The sequence below is a fragment of the Doryrhamphus excisus genome, linkage group LG1 (assembly GCF_037039965.1).
Source record: "Doryrhamphus excisus strain RoL-2023G ecotype Guam linkage group LG1, RoL_Dexc_Guam_v1.1, whole genome shotgun sequence".
Taxonomy (NCBI): Eukaryota; Metazoa; Chordata; class Actinopteri; order Syngnathiformes; family Syngnathidae; genus Doryrhamphus; species Doryrhamphus excisus.
In genome coordinates, this window is record NC_136357.1 from 10,496,233 (window position 1) to 10,523,574 (window position 27,342).

General features: G+C 39.9%; 1 long non-coding RNA gene across 1 annotated transcript; it reads left to right on the forward strand.

Moving 5' to 3' along the window:
• Window positions 1-27,138, forward strand: LOC144900736 (uncharacterized). Its single transcript, XR_013628928.1, has 3 exons — window positions 1-160; window positions 1,409-1,449; window positions 26,985-27,138. It is a non-coding gene; the product is annotated as an uncharacterized LOC144900736 (long non-coding RNA).
• The last annotated feature ends 204 nt before the right edge of the window (window positions 27,139-27,342 follow it).

Sequence of the window (27,342 nt, forward strand, 5' to 3'; positions counted from 1 at the left end):
CAGTTAGGGAACTGTCCACTTGGAGGCGCTGCAGGCCGCCACTTCCGCTGCAGGCTTCTTGTCTCATAAAAGGCGGTTGCCCAATGGCCGCGCTTTGTGCAGGGTGTCAGTGACGAGGTCTTCCGTGTGAACTACGACTTTTAGGAGGATGATACTACAGGTAGGGTTCATGCCACGGTCTGTGCCACTATCGATAGGAAATTAAACAAACCTGCGACCCATAAATTGTCGCTTTGAACGGGTCGCTGTCAGTGCAGCCAACAGTGCAAACCCACCTCAACCTGCAGCGTTGAAAAATAGTCCAGCTGGATGCATTGTATTTCCCTCTCATTTGACGCTTTTGTGGAGTTGTTTTGAGGCCCTGCCTGCTAATAGCTAGTCTGGTTGAAGGTCAGCTTGCTCCCCTAATGAGCTTCTGGGAGGATTTGTATCAGCAATTTAACCAAGGAAGGCCATCTATGACGCATTTGGACACTCGCTACACACAACATTAGGTATACCTGTACTATCTTGTGCCGAGATGTATCAAATGCTCGGCTTCAATTAAAACACCGTCAATTTTATTATTATTGATTGCCGCTTTTAATATGTTGTCCCTCTGAAGCAAAATATTATTATAAATACAATATGTGCAATTATGCAGGACTTCCTAATTGCGCCCATATCGTTTCTCACAAGCTAGTAGCAGTGTTTTATTGTTCTGTCCTCTATTTTAGCCATAACATTTATCAAAAAAGCACTAAAATTACATTAAACTTTTCTACACTAAGAAATAATAAACTCAACTCAATTAATTAAAACATTATTTTTGGAACAAAGTAAATTGTCATTAACAAAAAAGATTTTTAAAGCAACCATGTTTGTATTTTGGATATTGAATATAGGATATACTGACCAATGTTGGAAGGCTATTGCTAAAATCCACTATAACAATGCTAACACTTGCACACTTTCTTTACACTGTAGCAGTCCAAGCCTGTTGGGTGTCAAAGAAAATGCAGAAGGTGTGAGCTGAGATTTTTCTTCTAGCGCACGGTCTGCAGCTCCTGCAGGGCTTTTGAGTTCGGGGGTTCCGCTGAGAAAGCCCATCGCCGAGTGGGCCTACAGCCAACTGGGATGGATTGTCGGGTGGAACCCAAGCAGATGGGAAATAGCATAAAGGTGAAGACAGGGTCAATCTGAGCTTGGGCGATAAAGCTGTGGGCAAGCGCTCGTAGCAGTGTTTTAAAAGTTAACTGCACAAAACAGATTGTGTGGTCAGAATCGCAGGATTTTTTTTTTTCTTTCTTGTGGTGATGGTAGATGGCCACAGGCGGAAGCAGCAGACACCAAATGGTGGAAAATTATGTCTGGAAATCAGAATGATGAGGCTTTTTTTTGTACTAACCCAGATGTTCATGTTTAACAGGCTCATGCAGGAGGTGGAAACACTGCAGGACAACGTTACAGGTAATTAATATGTCAGTGATGAACTTGGTCAACACATCTATCTCTCAGCACTCTTGGTTGTAGCCGCATGGAGCAAGGGGGGAGGGGGCACTTGGCCATTAGTAAACTCTTCATAGTGTGTGTTGTGATTGGGCACCTCTGTCCAGCCGCACTCATTTTCATGTCACCCCCTCATCGCTGTAAAAACACTCGGCACACCTCGCAAGATTAACAGAGAGAGACCCCTAATGGAGTAATTACACCCAGCCAAACATCTATTTTTCACCTGTGCTCTGCCATTATTCTCTGTCCCCTAGCCACTCTATTGGAAGTCACTTACTCTCCTTACAATGAGTTATCATTGACTGCCATTTAGACGTTCTGGAGCAATTTGTCTTACCGGTGGGCCACTCCGGCCTCATTGCAATGAACAATCTTTCTCCAACCACTATATAAAACATTCATGGGCAAAAAGGAAGAGGGGAAAAAGCCCCACAAACAGATAGCAATGAGTGGCTTAATAGATACTATAAAGGTGACAGACATGGAAAATAGTGTAGAAACCTGACCAGTCCAAACACCTCGGGGACCACTGAAGAGGGGAAAAAAACACATCCCCCGCATGACATAAACGTGTTAAATAGGTCACATGGCAGCTTTTGCTAGTAGTAATTGCAGTATTGTTTCTGGGTTTTTTTTGTATTTAATAAATGCGCCTGAAAACTGAAATTTTTAATCATCATCTTTCATCATGTATTGTCATACCTTTTTCAGTAAAATACACATATAAGTGATATAGGACACAATCGTTGGCTGTTTCTTAATTCTATCCATCCATTTTCTACCGCTTATCCTCACAAGGGTTGTGGGCATGCTGGAGCCAATCCCAGCTGTTTTAAGGCAAAAGGCAGGGTACACCCTGGACTGACCAGCCATGCTTTATTTGGGCAAAACAATATGTATAATTTACCGATTATGCTAATTTTTTTTACCCTTTCTTTTGAGTTGTGGTTTCCTACAGAGCAGCTACACACAATAACCCTCAAAGAAAACTGTTTATAATCTTCATCTATTTCCTTTGATTTGTGCTTCCTGCCAAAACGGTCTGTTTTAATTTATTCCACCCACGGCCCGCCTCCGGGCATGCCGCTCTGCTGTGTTTGGTCACATCCCCAAAAGTACTTTCTAACTATGAACCATATAAGGAAGTCCGCCCCTCTGTGACATCACAAAGGAGCAGTTTTGCCACGCCTTTTGAAACAGAGTGTTTTGAGCCATCCCCAATCTTCTTTCAGGGTCACTTCCAAATGCACAAACCTCATTATCTTAAACTTTGGCATACAACATTCTAACTACTTTTATAGGTCAGAAATGTGGAAAAAGTGTAATAGGCCCCCTTTAAATATGCACATTTTTGACTAATAATAGGCCATAGTCAACAAGGAAACAGCGATCATTTATCAATTAAACAAATTTTTGACAAAGTGAGGGAGTGATGTTCAAACCTCGATATAGCGAAGGACGAGTGTTCATCTCATGTTGGAATGCATTAGAACTTGTTGCCTGTTTCTGTACACTGCCAATTGAGCTTCATGACTTTATATCAACCTATACTCAAGGTTTTCCATGCATAATAGCCCCTCTGATAGATCATTTAGCGATGACTGCCTGGAAGACTCTGCCCGAAAGGGTTAATAACGTTCTTAACTCGGGGTTTTGTCTGATTAGTCTCTCAGTGCTTAACACAATGACAAATAACCATGATTCTTTTTCTTGCACTGATAATCAGGACAACTTAAACATTTCTCACCAGCCCAAGTGAAACCATTAATCCTTGGTGATGGTGCCGATAAGTGGTGACTTCACAGTAATGGCCTTGTCACCTTAAAAAAAAAAAGAAAACAAAGCGATACAATGTAAGCAATTAAAAAAAAAAACGTCAACCTTTGTAGTTCATACATCACATCTATCTGTGTCATTCAGAAGATCTGTCAGTTTTAATAGACAAATTAATTCTATTATTACAGGCAATATTACGCCTGTAGAAATTTTAAATACTGTGTGGTAGTGGTATGTGTTATTTTCACATTGGGCTTTTTGATATGATAGACAGGAGAACAAAATAAGAATTCTCATAGAATTGTTTTATTTTATGAGGAGAAACTCCACCAATGTATTGTTATTATTATTATTATTGGTAATCTTATATCAGGAGATGTTAACGTACTTTATTGGTCATTAAGCAGTCTCAAGGCAGGCTTTATTATGCTCCAGACTACCAGTATGAAGTCTTTGTTTATTTTGAACATGTTTAATTGTCGAACGCATTAAGTTACATCAATCTACATCACATGTTTCCAGTTGCACAATTAAATGTGTCCGAAAAGGAGTAGGAAGAAGTTTTAGATTATTGAATCTTATCCCTTGACCATGTCTCGGCAATTACTAAGTTTGTGTTTAACATGTACTGGATTTCCAATTCTTTCATAGGGGAAACATAATGATGAAAAAAATGTTAACAGTAGAGTTAGGTGTTTGTAGGTACAATATATTAAAGCTGTCAGTCTTTTGAGACCTGCATTGCACTTTGTGAATGTAACTTCCTACTGTACGTATTGTAAATGAAGTACAGTATGATGTCTTTTTGCATTTCGCTGGTAACCAAACAACCCCAGGCATGTGATACACAATAGTATGTCTAAGGCTGCAGATCTTTTTCCATCAAAGGGGTTCTGAGTTTTTCAAATCCCCCCCCAAAGCCCGTTTTGGCCACGCTTTGTTTGGCTCATTGGCATTCTGACCCCATGCTTCTCAGACTTTGAACTCAAAGCTTTGGCAAGCTGTATCGCTTCTTTTAAACACATTATCAGTGGACTTGGTTTTAAGGATATCACTAATCATCTTAAGGTTTTAGTGCAATATGGCAGTGCCATCAAAGGCTCAGTGGTCCATTCACTGGTGATGGTAAACTCGATTCCTTTTACTGACTCAAGTTTTTATTAGTCAAAAAAGTGAATTAAGTATTCGATTCACCTAAGTTTGGTGTCACTAAAAAGATATTATGAAATACAGATTCTGACATATTTAAAAATCTGTCTTATTTTTCAGCTGCACACACAGGCTACTAATTCAAAACTGAGAGGGTTTGAAAGGAGTAAGATATCTTCTGGCAGGTTTGTCATCGGTTTTGTTGACTTTATTTCTACCTCGTGGGTGAACTGTGATCTTGATGCTCTTTTGCTGTGCTTTGGTCTGCAGCAACATGGAAATGATTAATCGCAACTAACTTTACACATAAACATCCATCCATCCATCCATTTCCAATGTTGCTTGTTCTCACTTGGGTTGCGGCGTATGATTGGAGCCTATCCTAGCTGACATTGGGCGAGAGGAAGCGTACACCCAGGAGTGGTCGCCAGCCAATCACAGGGCACATATAGACAAACAACCATTCACACTCACATTAATACCTATGGACAATTTAGAGTCTCCATTTAACCCAGTGATTCAAAGTTAATTTCTGTCATGCTCCCCACGGGGACAGAAATATTTTTGTGCCCCCCACCAAATTGAAATCTTATTAAGAAACTGAAATGCATGCTGAGTACGGCAAATACATGCATGTTGGCAGTTCTGCACTTACCCGCCAGTTCACCGCATCCTCATCTTTGAGAAGCACTGATTTAACCTAACATGCATTTTTTTTTAATGTGGGAGGAATAACACACGGAGAGTTCATGAGCACATTTAGGTTATGCACCAAGCAAAAATGCACAGCAGCACAGCACTAACTTTATTGAACCTTATCTCTATAGTGAGGTTGAGTGGTCACGTGGTTAGCGCGCAGGCCACCCAGCCGTGTTCAATTCCACCCTCGGGCATCTCTGTGAGGAGTTTGCATGTTCTTGTGCGTGCGTGGGTTTTCTCCGGTTTCCTCCCACATTCCAAAAACATGCTAGGTTAATTGGTGACTCCAAATTGTCCATAGGTATGAATGTGAGTGTGAATGGTTGTTTGTCTATATGTAGACATAGATGACAGCTGGGGTAGACTCTAGCCCGCCTGTGACCCTTGTGAGGATAAGCGGTAGAAAATGGATGAATGAATGGATTGCCGCACAGTCTAGTAAAATTTACAAATTTACTTCAATCAGAATTTAAAAGATCAAATAAAAACAGACATTTAAAACAGTAAAGTATTAAAAACAAGAAATAAGTAAAACATAAACATAAAAACTAAAGTAAATAAAACCAATTAAAGTTTAAAGGAAGGACTAAAAGATACATAGGACCATACAACTCATGCCGAGTTAAAAGCCAGAGAATAAAGGTGGGTACATCCATACACAAGTCTCAATCTGCATTACACATGGTGTGTTCAAGGACTGCGGAACAATGCAACGATGCTTGGTTTTCGCAGGTGGAGTCGATGATGAGTTGAGACGCAGCACAAGCGAGTGTAGTAGAGGTTTGCGAGTTGTTCAAGTTCTAGCCATTAGCGATTTGAGGTAAGGAGCAGATCTGCTGCTTTTTCCACTAGGTTAACACACACACATACAAATGGAGTTAGCGTAAAAGTTGCACAATGCCATTTGGTGGTGTACAATGCGGACAGGATCAACTTCAGTCACCATCAATAACTTGAATGAACTACAATGCAAAGTTAATTATGACTGTAAACTTCTTAAATGTCTTGAAGTGATCTGTTACATAAATAAACCAAACCACCAACAATCAGCATACAGGGGAGAACCTTTGTCTTCAATTGAGGCCCCATTTTGGCTCTTTATCTCTCACTTTCATCAAACATGTAAATCGGTTGCAAATAGATTTGCAGAAATATATTTGCAAACCTTAACACACAACATTCAAGATTGATTTATGTGTCAGGTTAAGAGTTCCGCCTACACGGCAGCATCATAACTTGGCATCTTGAGAGTCTTTAATGAATAATGAATGTCTGACTGAATAAATCGACATCTTGTTTTTAAAGGGAAGCAACATGCATGGTACAATGTGGCTATACCAGGTAGGAGTATGAAGCATCAGTATGGGGGAAGGAGACGTCTTACCTTAGCATTAGTTCCGATCAATGGGTCTCTGAAATCAATGCACCTTGGAAAGACGTTCTGGTAATTTTTGAAATAATCAACATACCAGAAGATACTGTTCTTGCATGATCACGGCATGTATATGAAACAATAAATCATTGTTTCTTAGAGTGCTTCGTAATCAAAATATGTAGGTGTCTCCCAATGGCGTGTATTGTTAGCTCATATTAACTAGTTTTCTGGCGTTATAATGCATAGAAAAGGCAAAGAAATATGTGTTCATGTTTAATGTGTTCCACTCATTAAAGGAGGACATGATGTCAGCGAATGGAGGTTGAGATACTGTACTGTACATCCATGCTATGGCACAACTTCTCCAGATTATGCTCAATGGCATGGAAAGAGAAATTCTGAACATTCAGAGAAATTTTCTTCCAGGTAATGACAAATAACAATTCATTGATTGGTATTTCTTCCCATTGTCAATCAATTATATTCAGTCCAATGCCAAAGTGGTCTAGTGGTTAGCGCGCAGACCTCACAGCTAGGAGACCAGGGTTCAATTCCCACCCTCGGCCATCTCTGTGTGGAGTTTGCATGTTCTCCCCGTGCATGCGTGGGTTTTCTCCGGGTACTCCGGTTTCCTCCCACATTCCAAAAACATGCTAGGTTAATTGGCGACTCCAAATTGTCCATAGGTATGAATGTGAGTGTGAATGGTTGTGCCACCATGTTGTGCGACCATTCCAGGGTGTATAGACATCAGTATAGACATCAGAAGCATCTGACCATGTATTTGAAATGGTTATGGTAATGGTTAGTTTATTTTGAGCATTGAAGTAAACACATTGTTACAGTTGCACAGTTTAGCATATCCGAGAAGTAGTAGAAACTGCAATTATATAGTATATATAGTTTGACCACTTCCTGTACCAGCTGACCATTTTTCTAATAGGAGAAGAAAAGGATAAGAATGAATTAGCATGGAATCTTTCTTGCATTGTACTTTTGCATTGTACAGCCTCCCATCTTTTGGCTACTCAGTAGACAATGCGCTTGTACATCTGATTGCACTGCGGTGCGTTTGCGCCCCTTCGACTCCTCTTAAACCTTCTCAATCTCATCAGCCCCCATGATTGCGATTTGGCACCTCCAATCAGACTGTCTTCATCTGGAAATATTTCAGCCTTATTTGGCGAGATGGGGATGGAGGAGGAGAGGCTAAAAACACACCCTGTTGTGTGAAACCTAGAGAAGGCCTTGAACCCTGCCATTCATCCCTTTCACTTCATCAGCTGAGTCTAATTGCCAGAGAGGACAGAATACCCAGGGCCCAATTGTTCTTATCCTCTTTGGAGCCTCTGAGGCATGAAAAGCGACAGGCCTGCTTTTGATCTTTTTTTGTTAGTTTTTTTCTTCTTCTATCATCCCCTACTATCCTCTCTTTTAGAGTGAGACTCTCCTTTCAGACGGTGCCCCCTTCTTCATCCACACTAAATAATTATCAAGCTCTGCTTCATGAAATAATGGTGGATATGGGAGGTCATGATTGGGAGGGCCAGAGGTCTGCAGGGGTGGCCTCTAGGACGCCGCAGCGGTGCTCCCAGCTCATCTCGGAGGCATGCTTTTTAGTGGTGACTACCTTTGTATACCCTGACCCCGGTTTTCGTTTGTCTGCCATAATGAGACCCTCTCATGCGTCCCCAGCTATAGAGGTCTTGCAATGGCAAGGTTGCAAGGCCAAAGTACAATGAAACATAGCGCTGTGCTCAGACAAGAGCGCATCTGTGCTATCTTATTAAGCCTTGGAAAAGAGCTCATGCATCTCAACGTCCCATAGGCACTGAGAGCAGGTCTATTGACACCTACTTGTCATTTGCGGTCAACACCTTTCAGAGAGAATGCAGGCGCACCCGCACTCTTATTAGAAGTAATTCTTCATAGAGTATTTAGCCAGGCAAAGTGCTTAACTTGTTTGGGGTGGCCATGCAGCGTGAGAAGGAATAATGCACTTTTGTGAAGATGAAAAACTCTTTGGTCCTACAGAAATGACAAGCAGTGTCTAAGCAAACATTACTTGTGTCAAAAGAATGCAGGGGCACCAACTTCTCTCGTAATCCTTTTTTTTTTTTGGTTTCACAAGCATGCGGATGCTTGTTGATGATTTCTCTTTTATGTTGTTCATTCACAACATATTTTTTTATTGTGTCGCCCTTAGGTATTGGCCTTGGCATTCACCCACACTCAGAAATCTGTCAAAACCTGATGACTGAAATGGCACTTTGAGCCCCCTGATGATTAAAGAAAATGTGCAAGCACTAATAATGAGAGCGCCAACTTATCTAGCTTGTAAACAAAAAGTGACAGCGGGACATACTTTGAGTGGTGCAAAGTGACAAACAAAACCACAAGTCGCCCAACAAAAACCTTAAAGCAATCATGTTAAGCACGCCTAGCATCTGAGCACTGTGCGAGAACAAAGCAGAGCTGCTGTCAGTGCATCGATCCACTCCTGAAGGCACACACACACACGCTCTCTCTCTCTCTCTCACACACACACACACATATATGTCCACAGCTCTCTGATTGCCGTCTCCCCACCCACCTTAAGCCTCTAACTCTCCTCTCCGGCTGCTCCCTCAGAATGTGCTTATTGATCTGGCCTACTTTGTAAGAGTTAACTCGTTGATAAAACTGAACCAAGGGCTTCCAATGGTATGATAGTGTTTGGGTGGCTGGTAATAACATTGAAGAAGAACAGTTTCAAAACATGATTTAGCCATGGTGGTAACACTTGGAGACACCAGTTTGCCAACTGCTGTCTATCTGCCCATAAGTTGGAGCTCTTACTGGCAGCAGGTCTGAACAAATGTCATACCATAGTCTTAGTAGAGGTAGAATGAGCCAGAATGCCGTCAGAATGACAATTCTTGGTTTATTCCTGGATATTGGAAGTGCATTCTAAAAATGTCTAACTGCATTCTCAGTGCACCCCAAACACACTTAAGGTGGATTTGAAGAGGAACAATATCGAACGATATTAGCGTAATGCAAATGTGCAATATTTCCATCACTGCCTCTGTTACTACCTCAAACATATTTATTTATTTAACAACCCAATACAATACACTAATCATTGCACTAAAATTAATATATCTGCAATATGTCTGCTCCTGCATATGCTCCTGTGCAATATTATGTGTATATTTTGGATATCTTGTATATATCTTGTTAAACTGTCTTTTTTACTCTACTTTTTGTATACTTTTTTTGTGGTTATATATTTATTTTTTAACTTGACTACTGCACTGAAAGGAGAAGCTCTCCAATCTCGTTGTACATCTTGTATAATGACAATAGAGGCCATTCCAGGCCATTCCATTCCAAATGTATTCTAACTGCATTCTGCGTGAATATTCTTACACTATTCTAAATATTGATAAACCACATTCCAAGCATTCTGTTCACATTTGGGAAAAAACACTACTGAAACATCACTATTAAGCATCACGTTATTTACATCACAATCACATCACCACCAAGGAAAGAAGAAGCCAAGTTAACTCCAATATTGGCCACCAGTGTGAACAGCTCAGAGGTGCTGGAAAGAGATTAAAAGCCAAAAAGCCTGCTGCAGCGGTCCACATTATTCTAAATAGAGGCTGAACAAAAAACGCCTCTGCTGGTTGCAGCCAAGCACCACATAAATTTTGCATGCATTGTAATAAAAAAGATAAAGTAGAAAGTAGAAGAATGTTTGTTTGTAGCCAATTAATTGATTGAAAACCCATCCACCAGTTCAGTTTGGCTAAATTTGAACATTAACACAAAATGTATTTGATCAATTTTGGGTGAAATGATCATTTTTTGAAAATTTCCTAAAACAAATATGTGGTGGCTAGGATAGTATTTGAATTTTTTTTAACTGAGCTGTTTTGATACTAGTTTTAGTTGGTGCCATGTCATCTCTAGATGACAAGTTGACACTGAATCAACATTGCATTTGTTAGTTGTAGCCTATTGGTGCACTCAAGTTGATCTCCATGGCCATTCTTTTCAGTATCAGTTAAATGGAATAGTTTTTTTAACTGAGCAAATTGATTGACTAAAATATCAGTTACATTTTTGACCCTTGCATCAGTGATTGTAACTGCATTGACAAAGTCAACAACATATCATAATCATCCAATAGCTATTGTTGAACAATGTAATTAATATTATTTTGTAAATAAGACTTGAGTTTCCTGTGAAAAACTGTCAGTTTCAGTAAAAAAAATGTTTTCAAAAGTCCTTTTAGTGCTGTAATGTTCATAACATTCCATGTGGGAGGGTCTGCTGATAAGTAAGCCATCTGTAGCGGAGCTGCCGAATGACATGCTGTAAAGTGAGATTTGAGAGTGTGGAGAGACTTGACTTGACAAATCTTGGCACATAATGAGACAGAAGGGAGTAAAAGCAGAAGTCTGTCCAGAGATAAACAATTAGATTTGTCCCTGAGGTAAAGGCCAGACACAGCAAAGACTCTCAGACTAACAAAATCAATATGGCTTCCAGTAAGAAGGCTCTGGGTGAGAGGGATGATGAGGTTATCATTGCTTTCTCACATTAACACTGAAATACAATCAGAAGCAATTATTGCTAATTAAAAAATCATTATGTTTACTAAGATGAGATGTATACACTTGGAACCGCAACAAGTCATTTTGTTGTGAATCCGATTACACTTCAATAACGGTGGTTTCAATCACATCACCTCTGCATTACGACTTTGTCATTAAATTTTAAGGGGATCTATTATACTTCTAACTTGTACATTTTGTTAAAATGTCGTATGCTCATATTAAACAAGGCCAAAGTTTCAGGTAATGAGGTTTGCAGGTTTGGAAGTGAGCCCTAAAATAAATCTAGGAATGCGAAATTTGGCTCTGAACGCTCAATTTTAGGTTTTCTAACACTGGCCCCCTGTGATGTCACAGTGAGCCAGACTTCCTTGCATGGGTGTTCCAGGGGAACCCCTACTCGTTGAAAATTGCCTGGAGAGCCAGCAAACATTTTATGATGGCGACAGTCTTATTTCTGCTATCATTATTTTATGTAAAAAAATAAGTTGTAGAAAATCAATGAATGTTCTACTATTTTGAATTCTTGAAAACGTGTATTCTTCAGATTTTGTTGTATCTGATGAGATGAAAAAGGCCCCTCTTTTGGAGCTTTAGGAAGAGATGCTTTCCCAACCCAAGATAACGCCATAATGGAGCATGGACTGGCAAGTCTCTGTGGACCGTATCCCCATTGTAGGCTCAGTCCAGACTTGCAGGTCTAATCTAACATCTCACCACATCTCCCAACAGGCTTCACAATGGGTAGCACTGCCAGGACACAGAGGGTGAGGCACACTCACTGTGGCATTAAAAAAAAAAATCAACAAGACGTGGTCATGGATTTTTGGGTGGGAGTGATCACAACTCATGTGTAGCGAGAGAGGACCGTCCTCTGAGATACATGTCTGACCGTAAAGGTGCAAGTCTGTGCTTGTCGCCTCATTTCCATGGAGACAGAAACATGACACCCCGGTGGGCTTGTATCTGTCGTGGCCTGGAGCGCCACAAGCGCTTGGGGATGCGACCTGACCATCACCTGGGCTCAGGGGGACTGGCGAAGTCACTGGTCTGATGACTTTTGACAACTTTGCAGTCTGTCGTTTCAGCCAAGAGAACAACTAGGAGGAGTTGTATCTTTTTACTATACTCAGTACAATGAATGCTTGAAAGATACCCTTTTTAGAATCTGATTTATTTGTGCCTGTATTAGACCATTTATGGGTTACTCTACTTTAGTGCTGAATTTTGCCCATACTGCTTGTGTCATAGGACCAAAGTCTGCGCTGTAAAGAATGCCTTTGCATCAAGTAAGTAGTGAATGAGCAGGTTTTGTGACATTATGTGACATAACTCAAATATTCCAATTCAAAATGCTAATTTTGTATTTGATAATTATGTAGGTTATGGGCTATATTTACAACCTTAGGGATGACAAGCTTTAAACAGTGCTGTTGTCTCATGCCCAGAAGGATCATTTTAACAGTTTTCTGGTCCAGTACCAGAGTTCTCTTGCAAGCGGAGTGAAACCCATTTCTCAAACCGTCTCAGTTTACTTTTTTGGTGCACATCAGGGTTAGGGTGATCGCATTCACACTTGACCAAACACAACAGAGTAAGTTTTAACCCAACCGAGCATGACATTTAAACATAGACGTAATGAGCTAGGTGAAGAACGGCATCAAGATTCAACACAATATAAAGACACTGGCTGACATTTTTAGGAGAAAGCCTGCCACTGAAATATATAAAATATTGAAATTATTAGATACATAATCATAGATGTCATAGTAATCCCAATGTAATAAAGGCTATTGTTAGTATCACTTGATAATATTTTGCCAAATGAGATGGCAAATCTTCTGCATGCATGCACCATCCAACCATTCCCTGGAGACACGTGTGTGGCGTTATCTGACGAACCAATACAGAAGCATCCATGGAAAAATCTGTGTTTCTTCCTTTTCAGCCAAAAAGAAAGGGGATTTTGAAAGGAGTGGGTGATTCTTTATGCAGAGCCGAGACGCGACACCTTCCAGACAGAGAGAGATGGCAAGCCCTAATAATACAGAGCCATACAATGGTTCTGACAGGCGAGCAATAAAGCAATCAGGGTCCCAGGCATTCCAAATCTCTTTACCGCCCACCCTCTAACAGACTGAGAGATGGACGGCTGACCTGTGAGCTGTCAATCATGGGGGGATACCTGCTGTAGCCTGATCAGGGGGAGCTGAGGGGCACCAGTCCATCAGATCTGTTTTCACACTCCAGACACTAACATTGCAGGCATAACCACAGAGACAAAAAACCCTACTGCCTCACTCTTAATTGGGTGATATGTATGATGTTTGTTGGTTGGGTGGGTTTACTCGTTTGGTATGAATGGGTGTCTGTGATGATGTGTATGTAATCCCAGAGGGTGAATGTGTAACCTTTTCCATTGGTTTGGGAATCAGGCATTGATCTACAGTATCATGATGCTTTGTATATGCTCGACGACTTTCAACATTTCCTCTGAATGCGTGTTTTGTGTGTTTACTTCATGTATATGTGCCGGGCGTACGCGTTGTGTGTTTGATAGGTGGTGAGCAGTGAGGTTTCTGAAGTTCTAAGGTTCATTAGCTGTCTGTGTCCCTTCCCAGCGTATAGATCACCATAATACTGTGCTTAGTTAATGGCTTTCTGGTGTTTCCTCTTGAGTTTCCCTGTCTGTGGGCTGACGGCTAAAACCTCCACAGGTTCAGCCCCTCTTTTTCCAAGCAGGGAGTCATGTATTGTGATGCCTCGTATCGACAATTTGTTTTAGCCATGCTGCAGCCAAGACTGTGAGCAGTCTGGCCACATGGATTCACAATAAATAAATAAATAAATAGAAGCAACATCACAAATATGTCAATCTGACATTCTGACATCGTGATCTGGGGTGCTTTTTTATTCAGTGGAACACTGAAGCTTCAGGTGGTACAGGGTTGTCAAACGTTGGATGGTAGATGTGGCAGATGTTGCAGCAGGCATGCCTCATGACTGAGGGCCCTCATCTGTGTGGTATGTGTATATGGATGCGTAAAGAAACTTTGTATAATATTGGCATCAATGGGGTGGTAACCAGACTGAAATGTTTGTTTTTTTCGGCTTCTTCCTGATTACGGATTATTTATCCGCATACTGATTTTTGACTTGAGCTCTTTATATTTCGGATGCCCTTCCTGACGAAAACTGATGATGCTTACTAGTGGAGATTTCAACCCAAGGTGTCTGCTCCAAAAGAACCCTAACCACTACACCACGGTGGGCTCCAAAGCTATTTTACATATATTTGAAGGCTGAACACCGCTTTATTTCATCATTTTTCCTTTTCCAGTATTGTGTTGGCATCGTGGTTGCAGAACAAAAAAGGTCGGCAAAGATGTGGATCAGGACATCTCTAGTAATGAGTCCATAAAATGTGTGCACGAAGCAGGCGGTCTGTCCTTTCTGATGGTAATTTAATTTGGTAGAGCCATATATCAAAAATGTTCAAATCTAATTGACAGCAGGTCATAGAATTGACTAACCAGAGGGAAAATATTTGTTTTTTTGACATTTTGTTAGAAAAATGTCATGAAAAATAATGTTTTGGCCAAAATACCAGAGTGTACCATGCACACGTTCAGAAGGGTTGTGATCTCTTTTTGTTGCATTTGTGTAACTTTGTATGTTTTATGTTGAGGGATACATGTCGTGCGGTTAAGTCAGCTTTAAAAAACAGAGGAGGAAAAGAGTGCATGTACATTTACAGTGAATTGAGTTTGACATATACTGTATATAACAATGAATGCTGAATTTTGCAGACATTTTGACATAAATGGTCCTCATTGCTCTGTAAATTTGGACGCTTGATTCTGGGAAACTATCACTTCCTTGAAATGCCTTGCCCATAGAAAGTATTTTCCAGTTGTCTGACTTCATCTTTTAATGAGAACATGTGCATGGCCTTCTGTAGCTGTATCACCAGTTACGGTTCAGTAAAAAGACGGGATTCAACGACACGCTGAAGTCAAGAGATTTTTTGCTCCCTCCTTTCGTCTTCCAAGCCTTAAAAACACACTTTTTTTTAACATTGTCATACTGTATGTAGTGTTTAAAGTTAGATTGGAAAACTGGCACCCATAACTGTTTTAAAGCAATCATTTCACGCACCACATTATAATGGCTCACTTTTGAGGGTTTTTATTCAATTTTTGTAACTGGTCCGTCTCTGTCAAAATGAGTTTTTCCTCTCATTTTAATAGTTCGCCCAAGGCATCATATTTTAAGCAAATTTCTCATTAACCGAATGTGAGGAATTATGACCCCCGCTGGAGTCAACCCAATATGTTACATTATCCCACAAGTAGACATGTTTAATGCAAGCAGTGAATTTTCTTTTTAAACATAATGAACCAACATCAAAGTGTAAGTTGTGGATTTGTTCAATCTTGCATTTCTCAACTTCACAATGCCTCAACAACATGCCTCCTTTATTGGCAGCTGATACGTGAAAATTATATTGCCTTTGCGGAAAAAAAAGCAACCAATGAGGCGTTGCCGGACCTCCAGACCTTTGTGACCAGTGCCGTGTCATCCCTCGCTTTGTCATGTTTAACTAAAACCAATCCTCATTCAAAGCAGCATCCATCAGTGTTAGTTGAGAACAATGACAGATTGCTTTTCTGCAGCACTCAAAGCATCTGGATTCTTTCCCTACTCCCCCTCTTATTTATGGTAAACAGCCTGAATAACAGCTGGGCAATGGGAATTTACAAGTTAATCAATTGTTTGGTAGCAGCCACGGCGATGCCCCATCACAAACCATCTGCAAGCTAATGTTCATTTACCATGCTAATTTTCCCAGCAGCAGCAGCATATCTATTGATTTGTATGATTAATTCACATTTAGCACTTGGCATTAATCTCCACTTTATCAGGCACAACTTTTTTCGCCACAATGGCATGTTTTTCACAGTGTATGCTCAATTTTATTTAAAGGGATAGAGTGAAAGTTTTTGGGTAGAGCCCATATGGCCCCATTCAAATTGAATTCTCCTCAGGAGTCGTATTTAGTTTCACAATGTGACGCAGCAGTGTTTATACTGGATACTCTTTGCTTCCTGTCTAAATTACATTGCCTTTGTCTCTCTCGTCAGGTATATGTGCCTGTGGCGGGGTCTTGGTCTTTTCTTGTTTTTTGTTCTATGACATGACCCACAAATGCACATAGCCCTCAAACAGGTCAGTCATGAGTATTTGTCAACACGTGGGCAGCGAGCAGCTCACTTGATTGACACTTTTTCAGCGCACCATCTAATATACAGTGGAACTTTACAAGTTGAACACGTTCTCTTCCAAAGCCTTTGATTTGATTGTTTTTACACATTTATACCCCTGTAATTGCCTAGCAACCAGAGGTGTAGACCGCCTCCTGCCTGAAGTCAGCTGGGATAGGCTCCAGCTCACCCACGATGATTGATTTTACTCATTAAAAATTATTTTTGTATAATTTTTTTCAGAACTGAGGTCACCTATAAAATGTAGTATTGTAACATTTCATTTATACGAATCTACTACTTGACCTTGGGAGTTTTATGATTGTCAATATTTTTTTTTCTTATATTTATCTGATAATTGTCTTTTTGGCTCTTGTCATTATTACATTATTACATTACATTACATTATTATTGTCATTATTAACAGTTTAACAGTTTTGACCATGTGCAAAGATGCTGTGTGCAGCCTCACCTATATGTATACACACCTCACACACACCATTAGTGTAATAGTAGTAATAATGAATAATAAATCAAATACAGGCTGAGAAGTGAGGCTGCAAACAAAATTAGCAGTATTTTAGCAGTATTAACAGTATTTGTTTAAACGACACATTTTTCACCAAAATGTAGATAATTTTCTGACTTGATCAGCTGCAGTACCCTTTCAGTGGGAAGTATGCCATTCCCAATCTGCCATCAGGAAAATATATTTATAAAAAAATGTTTTTCAATAACAAATGCTATTTATGTATTAATTTGCTGCCATTAAATACTGTAGATATTTTGTGTATTTCCAGAGTTTTCTAATTTGTACCCCTTTATTTCGTAACTGCATAATATAGATTTTGCTATATTCTCTCTGTTTTTTTCTCACCGAAAATTGACACTGAAAACATTTAATTCCTACTTCTTTTGGGACATTGGATTCGCAAGTATAAACATGATATTCCTCAACGCAACTAGTTAAGCATGTCAATAAAACTATCCCCACGCCATGGTCAAAATTTTATGGAAAAAGCAAAATATTTGGAAAGAAGAGTAATTTAATTCGGTCTACTTTATTTGTCCATCATATGTTGGTAGCTTTGGGTGGATGTTGGGAAAGGGCACCATTTACTACAATGCTGCGGGCAGCACTACTCACCTCCCTATTTGCCTTGTCTTCAGCACAAAACCCCACAACTACTTATTTATAATCCTACGAACCTCACTGTGTTACTCTTGCCCAGTACTGCCACTCACATCACACGGTGAGGTCACTTCCCTCTGCACCTCCAACCGCTGCTCTTGCATTCCAACATGGCTCTAGGACAGCAGCTCGTCAAAAATCACAAAAGAGGGCCCCAGATCAGAGTCGGAGCTGGACGTGATCCAGGCCCTCACAGCTTGGGCAGCTGGGAGCAGGCTATAATAAGTGGGAAACAATGAGAACTAGTGCGCCTCCCACGCTTTGCACGAGGATGTTGATGTACAATTAAAATTGAATGCTTTTCTTCTTTGGACCACACATTAGGGAAAATGTAATGAAAATATGGGCTTGATTATTCACAATGTGGCCAGATATGGAGTTATGGTAATTCTTTGTGTTGAATACATATCTTATGGCTGGAAATGACACAAGAAAGTGCCCATATACGTTAAGAAGTTCTGAGAAATTAATGACAAATATTTGATGGTACAATTTGAAAATTAGATTTGATTGTATAAAATTACTTTATAATTCAACTTTTTCATTGCACAACAAAGAAAATGCATACTTATATCATTTTGTTAGCTTCCCTGTCATACAGTAGATCCCTCCTGCTTTCCAAGGGTAACGGCAAATGGCGAGAATCGCTGAATCGATACGTTCATCAAAATGTCTCCCACCATCCAAACCCTCCTCTGGGATGATGTTCTCTAATTTTGGATCAACATTTGCAATAAAAGTAACTTTTGATATTATTAGATTTGATTCCGCTCCAGGGCCCTCTCTCTTCAGTTGCCATTGTTCACAAGCAACGGAAGCTAACAAGATAAATGCACAATCAAGGGTTCAGTCCGAAATATGCTTCACACTTTAAATAAACGTATAATAATTACAATAGAACAGATGAATTGGAATTATTGGCGAGCGTCTCTTACCAACTATGTTGTGTTTTTGGAAGTGTGAAAAAAAAAAAGTGAAGCATGAAGGCATAAATGTAGCAAACAGCTTTCCCTAAAATGTCCACAAAAAAATGGTGAAATGTGTACATTTTATTGACAAAATATGCGCTAGAATACCTTTATCTTTTGTTCACAATCAGCTACCTATCACAGGTAACTGACACCACTTCCTTATCATTCATCCCTGCAGTGCCACAGCACTTCTTTTTTGGTCTTTTACACAGTCGGACGCTGAGCCTCAACTGACTTAGATGGGGAAGCTGCGCGAAACTGGACGGTCATTGGATAAATGAGGCTTTGTCCTGCCCATTGGACACTCAGTGTCTCTGGAGGTGTATGGGGCAGTGGGCTGGCCTGGACACTCGCTTTCTGCATGATGATTGGATGATCTGTCTGAGAGGGAATCCCTTTAGATTGACAGTGAAATGAGCGAATAGGTGATCTTAAAGTATAAACCTCCAACGGAGCATTTTCCAAGTTATTCATTCCGTACTGAACTAGAATAACACGCGCTGCTAGTCATATAAATTTAAGTATTATTATGTAATTATAATAATTTATTTAAGAATTTATCAAAGAGAAATTCTAGTATTTATATAATTATAATACAATAATTTACATATAAATAAACACATTCATGATGTAGACTGCAATCCTAGAATGACCAGCAGCCACCACTGCCTGGATTATTATGTATTTATAAAGTACTTGACGTGTTTTCTGCGGGGGGGGGGGGATTTATTTTCTGAGGGAAAAAATATTTTCTCCCCAAAAATTGTGAAAGTTGTATATTTGTATATTTTTTACTCATATTTTACAGATTTCGTCATGGATATAATTCTATCACAATGTTTTTGGTTATTTTTATAAACACAAAACATTTTTATTATGGTCATTTCCAGACACTATAGCTGTTGCTTAAATAAAAAGTCACTTTAGCTCAAAGCATGCCCAGGGTATAAATAATATTGGGCTAAACTATATGTTTAATAGAAAAAAAAGTAATCTTCAAAGTCCCATTTTTGACAAATGTGCAGGACAGAGATAAAGCCAGTATTCATGGATAAGGGGAGGATTTCTGGAGATTTTAAAATAGCTGAAGCTTCAGAAATAAAGCACTATTTGTTCCCTCAATCCATTAGCTTGCTTTGTATGTGTTTCTTTTGCAATACAATTTTTTTAGCCCTAATCAAAAACGTGTGTAAATGCATTTTTTTTTCACATGGGGAAAGTAGCTATATTAAAGGCATTCTATTTTAATGAATAATAATGAACAGTTTGCAGTGATATAGGCTGTGGTGGTACTTTAATGGTCCCTTGTAGCCTCTTAAGCCTCTGGTGATAAATCTCACACAGGCTCACTCGTATAACTAAAACCCAAACCTCATTCAACTTCACATCCATCAGTGTTTGGCTGAAAGCGATGACAAAGCACTTTCAATTACACCAGTAACTGACTCTGGAAACAGTTCATAGCGAGGTCCAGCCTGGGAGAGAGAGGGAGGGGAGAAAAAAAAACAAGGGGGAGGGCAGAATGGCTGGTAGGGCATCCGTTTGACTCGCTCCCAAATAATAAAAAGGGTGGTGCGACTCAGGGACACAAGGGATGCCGCCTGCATTGCAGACCCAAGGACAATTCACCTATTTTGTGTGCTGTCACCCCCGTAGTCTGATTTATGGTCGGGACATCCTTCTTATGACCCGTTCGTCAAGCAGTTCACTGCTGTAAGGATACTCTGGTGATTAGAGGCTGAAGTATCAAAGCGTCCTCAGTCGGGGCCCTTGTCTAGTACCAGAGGGACTTGTATGGAGGGGGGTGCTGTGTTTGGGAGGGAGAGTGCTGCTGCAGCGTGAGAGCGCCGTTTTTAACCCCCGAGCACCAGGCCAACCAAAGGAGGGCTTTTTGAAAATTCATCAACTGTAAATGCACCATTCCTAATGTAGCAGTTTTCTTTTCCATTTTCCCCATCTCAGGTTTTTAATTACATTCGATGGAGTGTTTGCCGCTCTCTAAAAGTTAACATGGTGCTGTTTAATTTGAGTGATTTTACTCCATAATTGCGTGATCCTCTCCAGCACTTTTTGGCTCCCACTCTGTTTGGATAAGCAGGCTAATTCCAGAATCTGTCCTCAAAATTAATCAGCATTGCATGTTTGTTATTGAAAAGGAAATAACCAAGAATCGGCTGCGGATAATAGGTTGCGTGCTCATCAACAATAACAGCAAAGCCGGCAATGGCGGCAGCAGTCAAGGAAAGGTCTAATTCAGAAATAGATAAATGATAACTTTTCTCTCTTTTCAAATGCTTTCATCCCATAAATGAAAACATTCTGATCCTCCTGAGTCCCTGATCTTTTAAAGCAAGTCTGACTCCAGCCCCCCTGATGAAAGGCCTACACTAACATCAGCAGTCCGGAGCCTTTACTCTCTAACTCCAGGCAATTATGACACAGAGGAGATCTTTGCCTTCTGCACTCCACAACAACAACAACAAGAAAAAAGGCATCACATTTTGTTTTGTTTTTTATCCCGAGCTGAGTTGTAAAAATAAGGTTGCTCTTCTCACTCGTAATCACCTCATGCCCTTTGCAATAGCAGCAGGAATGTATCGGAACAAGCCACGAGGCAAACCAAATCACTGGTGATTTGCAGAATTATAAAGATTTTAATAGCTGCACTGTTTCTCTCTCACATTGCTCTTTATTTCCAGGAGTCAAAGTTTCCTCTATGCCCCGGGCTTTTAAGAAGCAGTAATTGGCCAACAGAGAGGCTGCGGATCTCCCAGAGTGATTGAGTGTATTTGTTGCTATGAACTGCAGGGTATCACTCTAAAGATCACAGGTCCAGGTTGTGAGAAACTGCAGCTTTGCAAACACGCTGCTTTTTTTTAGCCATTGAAGTCGGACTACTTTTCCATAGTGTTGTTTTTTTTTTTTTGCTTAAAGTCTTCTAACCTTTCAGTTCAACTCTTCAGTTTTTCCTCTGTTTTTGCTGATTAGATTTCAAAATAATAATAATTCAGCATAAACAGCCGGGCGTTGTCTTTTAAAGTAAAGTCATCCTTGAATTGGGACTGCCTTTTATTGCCTTTTTTTTTTTTTTTTAAAGAGGAGGGATTCTTAGAAATGTCAAAGCAACAGGTGAATTCATGTTTAGCACTCAGAACATTTACATGTATTAACATTAATTATTGTATGAATCCGTTTTGAACCAAAAATGTGTGTGTGTGTGTGTGTGTGTGTTTATTTGTGTACATGCAGCCGGTTCTTTTTAGGACAAGTTCTGATACTTAGGTTTGGTTTATTAATTTAATTTCTCTTGAACATGAACACAATTTACACTTCAATACATCACATACAAAAATCACAGTTCTGCATGTCCAAAAGCTTATATCATCCCACCCCTCATCCATTTCTGATCAGTTACAATGAGTTTGTTCACTACTTCTTGCTTGTACCTAGGAAAATCCTAAGGGAATTGTTTTGTTTTCAATCTCCAAAAACTTGCATTTTAAGCTATCCACGGTCATAAATACAACAGCATGAAACTGCACAAACTGTGACATCAGTCAGAATTTATTTTATTTTATTTTTTACACTTCCTGTGTGCGATCCGCATATAATTGTTACCCAATCTACTTTTGGGCTGTGACCCACCATTTGAAAATCATTATTGTAGACATTCAGGGCTGTTTTCACAATACCATACATAATTATTAGACATGTAATGGCATCATAATCATAGTATGTACCGCAGTTATAAGGTCATGGTTTGGTTCTTCGTGGAATTCTGCGATCAATAAAATGTTTTGTTCTGTGGGGGAAAAATCCAATTACAACTACATTCACACTTGCACCCTTTGTGATTAGTAGATTTAGACATAGAAGTTATGCTTGTGTTTTTCCCAGGAAATGTGTATTTTTAGCAGGGCTGTCAATGAAAAGATGTAATTGTGAATAATCATATTTAGTCCATAGGTATCTCACACACACAATTACAATTAATTGCAGATTATATAGACGTTTTTATCTATAGTAAGTAAAGTAAGTAAAGCTGTAAATACCTTTGGTAAACAATGCGATATGCATCCAGAGGCATGGGTTAAGATAAGATGGAAAAGAAATAAACATGATGATATGATTCAGTGTACAAACGACAGGTGTCAACTCTTATCTATTGATGTAGACATAAATCCATTATTTTAATTTCAATAATATAGAGTTTATATCCAATTAGAAGTCCCAGAGTTTTTGCATGTTTAATGCAAGCTGAGACTTGTTCCACGTTGTCCTGCAACGCACCTTCTTTCTCCCATGCTGCACTAATAGAGACTCTATAGTGTATGTTTTCCTTTCTTTTCTTTCACCTCATATTTGGTCCCAAATGCTAATACTATGTTGGGGATTGCACAAAGATTTGATGACCTTATTGAGTGGTAATGTGGATATTTGTGCGGTGCACCTGTCTGGAAAAACAAACTCCACTATGATTGCTCACAGTGATGGATTGTGGGTCTGGATTTATTGATTTTAATTTGATGTTGGTCCTGTCATAGTTTTACATCAATAGGATAAATTAGATGACTATGCGTATGTTTTGCTGATGTGTTTGTGGTGACTATCCCCCAATGCTAGTGATGCCAACGCTATTTACATCTATTCTCATCTTAAGCCATGGTCACATTGACAAAAACCCCCATAGAGCTGTCTTCAGCTATGGCTGCTGGTAACTAGCAGCTCATAAGCCATATTTTATGGGTTCAAAGCAAAACAAATTAGCTGAAAGACGGCTTACAGCTAAAAAACACTTATTAGTTGGTACCGCTGTATAAATGACAATGAAAAAATACCGGCTGCGCTCCACCTTCTCACTTCTGTCAGTTGACAGAAGGCACAAATACCTGGTCTGAGAGCTGTCTGCCATGGCTTTGAAGTTAAACTTTACCAATCAAAATATCTTTTTCTTTGTCCATTTCTCGTTGATATTTGTTCCTGCTTGTAGCTCTATGTCCACTGCTGCATTTCTTCAAACCGTAAAGAGGCTCTAACAGGACGTGAGCATGTTAATGACACGTAAAAATAGTGCTGTTTAACGAAACTGCAGGTAACTTTGACAGCACTAATGTATAGTTTTGCTACAAACTTCTCCTGATATTAATTGAAACTGCCAGTTTAAACGCCTTCATTTTACTACCCACACCTGCTGAAAAACTTTCCTGTTAGAAGGGGTTAGAACAACAAGCATGGCGGTAGCTAAGCTAAACCCACCAGGGAGCCGTAATCGACTTTGACTCTTAACTGGTGGTCTCCTTGTTAGCGCTGCTGTGTGTCAGAACTGCCAGTGCAGGTAGATCAGACGCCACTTAGGCTTTTTAGCTTCAGTGGCTTTTGGAAAGAAACAACCGTGAACTGCGTATAGGCCGAGCCCACATCCCCACACCCTTTCAGCCTGACAGCCGCTCAATGGCAAGTGTCTGCCAGCATGCCGGGGGGTGGGAGGGGAGCTGCCAAGGGGCTGGAGATAGAGATGATTACCACATCCCTCTCCCTCTCAGCCTGCTCGCTGCAAGCTGATACCTACTAACAAAGTGCTGTGAGCATGTTAGAGAGCCACCAAGTGAGACGTGGAGTATGTGCAAGGGAAAAGGATATGTCTTGTGAGTGTCCAAACAAGTTAGGATTAATGGCATTTCACACTTGAAGGATTTACTTGGGGTGATGCCACAACACTCACTAGTAATGTGTGAAAGTTTTGTTTTTGTTTTTTTTTTATTCTTACAGTTTTCCAAAACTTGAATGTTTGTCTGCTAACCAATCACGTAAAAGTTAAGTACATAAATAATACAATACAGTTTCAAATGTCATTAAAAATATATCTCCCTCTGAGAAGCTTCACATTTAAGTGAAATTAAGAAGGGAAAAAAAAAACATCACAGCTGACATTTATTTTTATAAAGTCTGCAGAGAGAAGGACTTGCAACAAGGATTGTTGTGCTTAATTACAGTATTTTGAAAGAAACCTTGTTTTGTGACTGCCATTTTTCAAAGCATAAGAATTATCACCTCCATCCATCCATTTTCTGTACCGCTTATAACTACGGTCGCAGGGGCATGCTGGAGCCTATCCCAGCTGCCTTTGGGCAAGAGGCGGGGTACACCCTGGACTGGTTGCCAGCCAATCACAAGGAAATATAGCAACTTCTGATCAATCCAAGTCAATTTCAGACTTAAAATAATGGATCAATGTAAGCCTCACCCATTTTCTGTTAAACCACGGCCACTTCCAGTCTATGCCCTCCCAACCTGAGTTTACATATGGATATGAATAATTTTGATGGGTGAACAGACACAGATAGTGCTGTACTTACTCATCCCTACTGGAAAGTGTCCTATTATGCAGAATGGACAACCCTACCATGTTAGTGAGTTCCTACTAACCTGTGTGGAGGAAGTTGAATTGATTTAGAATACTATATCACTTTCTTTAAAACAGACTCTCTTCAATGCAAAAGTAATTTATTTACTATTTATTTACTACGAGATAGCGTTAACACCAGGTAAAGTACACAACATTACTTTTGCTGAATATTTAAATTGGTCACTCTATTTTCAGTATGACGTATCACTTGTTTGCTGCTTCAATGTTGGCAGAAGGTTCATGTAATTTATTGTTTTGCTTACCTGATTGGTTCAGCCTGGTGTAGAGCATCATAAATGGGGCACTTTTTGTAAACCGTGAATCCAGAAGTTTTCAATCCTGTGATTAGTGCATCCTCCTTTGCACAATCCTCATATTTTGCACAATATCAGCCAATGAGTGCCATCGAACACTGTCCATGGTTGAAATGGATGAACACAAACACTTCCTGCCGTGTCTTTTTGTTTGGTGTTATGTGCTGGCAAATCACTGAATATGGGCACCGAAAATAAAAAAACAAAACAAAAAAACATCGGAATCGGAATGTCAGAACCGGTTCCGATTAATGCTCGATGCCCAACCCTACTGAGGCATGTCCTTACAAAGGCGATTCATACTTCAAAACTCTGAGGTTGCTGAATTACAACAATTCTGCAAATATGAGGGGGCTAAAATTCCTCCACAACACTGTAAGAGACTCATTTCAACGCTTGATTGCAGCTATTTCTGTAGGCTGAACCAGTTATTAGGTTTAGGAGGCAATCAATTTTTCACACAGGGCCATGTAGATGAATGATAATGATTCAATGATAAAAAGTTAAACTGTATTTTGCGTTCAGTTGTGTTGTCATTGACTAATGCAGTACCTCGTAGTTAAATTTGTTTGATGATCTGAAACATTTAAGTGTGACAAACATACCAAATGTAGTAGAGGCTCTGTTGGTTCATTCTCAACTAATTTGCTGTGTGAAGACAAATGAAGATAAATGACAACAACAAATACAAGTAAAATAATTTGTCAAAACACATTTTCTAAGCATCTTCCCTGGCATCTTAAATAATATATAAAAAAAAAACAATCATTTGCTTGTATTGAAATTTAGAAATTTAGTCAAGTGCCCTTCCCTCCATGAAAACTTTGCTGAGCCACAAGACAGTATTTGTCTAAATCAATTTAAAGAAGAGAGACAATGGAAACAAACCTAAGTGCAAGTTGGAACCAACCCCATAAGACTCGCAGGAAGAAACCACCAAGCCTAAAAAGCACTTTATTAGCCAGCAGGGGGGAGGGTCAGGAGGCGCAGCCCTATCATTGATTGAGGTTGGAGGATGTATCCACAGCTGCACTTTCTCTAAATTTCTAAGAGTAAATATGCACCTTTGAAGTGGGGGGTGCCTAGGAGCACTCCTCTGCACAGATTATGTGGGTTTCTGTGGGGAGCTGTAGTTACGGGAAAGATCAATGGGCAGGGCATTAGGCTGGGGGAAGAGTACACCGCACTGTCCAGCCCTCCAGCCTGCAGAGCCTCTCCACAGCTCTTGCATGGCCACAGTGTATTCTTGTGGGGCTGCAGGCACTTTCATTCTCAGTTGCAAAATGGTTGTAAAATGTATTGTGGAGAAAAAGATGAAATACTTTCATGGACTTTTAATGTTACTAATCTTACTAATCCATTACTAAATGGATGGATATTTTATGACAATAAAAAAGCATATTTTGTCAGAAAAAAATCATTTTAGTAACAAATGTGTTAGTGAGCATTCATGATTCATCCATTTGGCATATAAAGATTAGACAGCAGAGTATTAGTCAGGTGTGCTTTGGGTTGGCCACAATAAAAGGACACTTCATTTGCCTAAAATACTGTATACGCCAATCCAGAGCATCCCAAACATGCTCAATGGATGATGCAGTGGCCCATGGTGGTGGTTTCCAACCGGTATATATATATCAAACTTGAATGTAAATGTTATGGAGTTTCCACAGAAGGGAGCTTCTGCAGAAGTTCTTTATTTTTGAAAACCTATTTTTGTGACTGTTTATGCATTGACAGGGCAGGCTGTTCATCTGGAGAGGCACCATGAAAGGTGGGGAAATGTGGAGAGAGGGAAAGGAGCCTCCAGCTGCCCAGGAATGGTACCTGGAGGGCGGTCACAGCGGCGAGGTGTTCTGCCGAGGGCATGCCCAGTGAAGCTCCAGAGGAGGTGAGGAAGTCTAGTGGGGAAGTGGGCTAAAATGGTTTAATGGTGCATGGAGCCTGGATAAAATGCTGCTATTATTTCTGGTCGTTGGACTGGGAATTGAAACTTGTAATTAAAATTTTAACAATCCCGGGGCAATTGTCATGCTCAAGACTAGTTGCCCAACCCTAACAGAGATCCTGAGGCCGGTTGTTGTGCCATTCACCATCA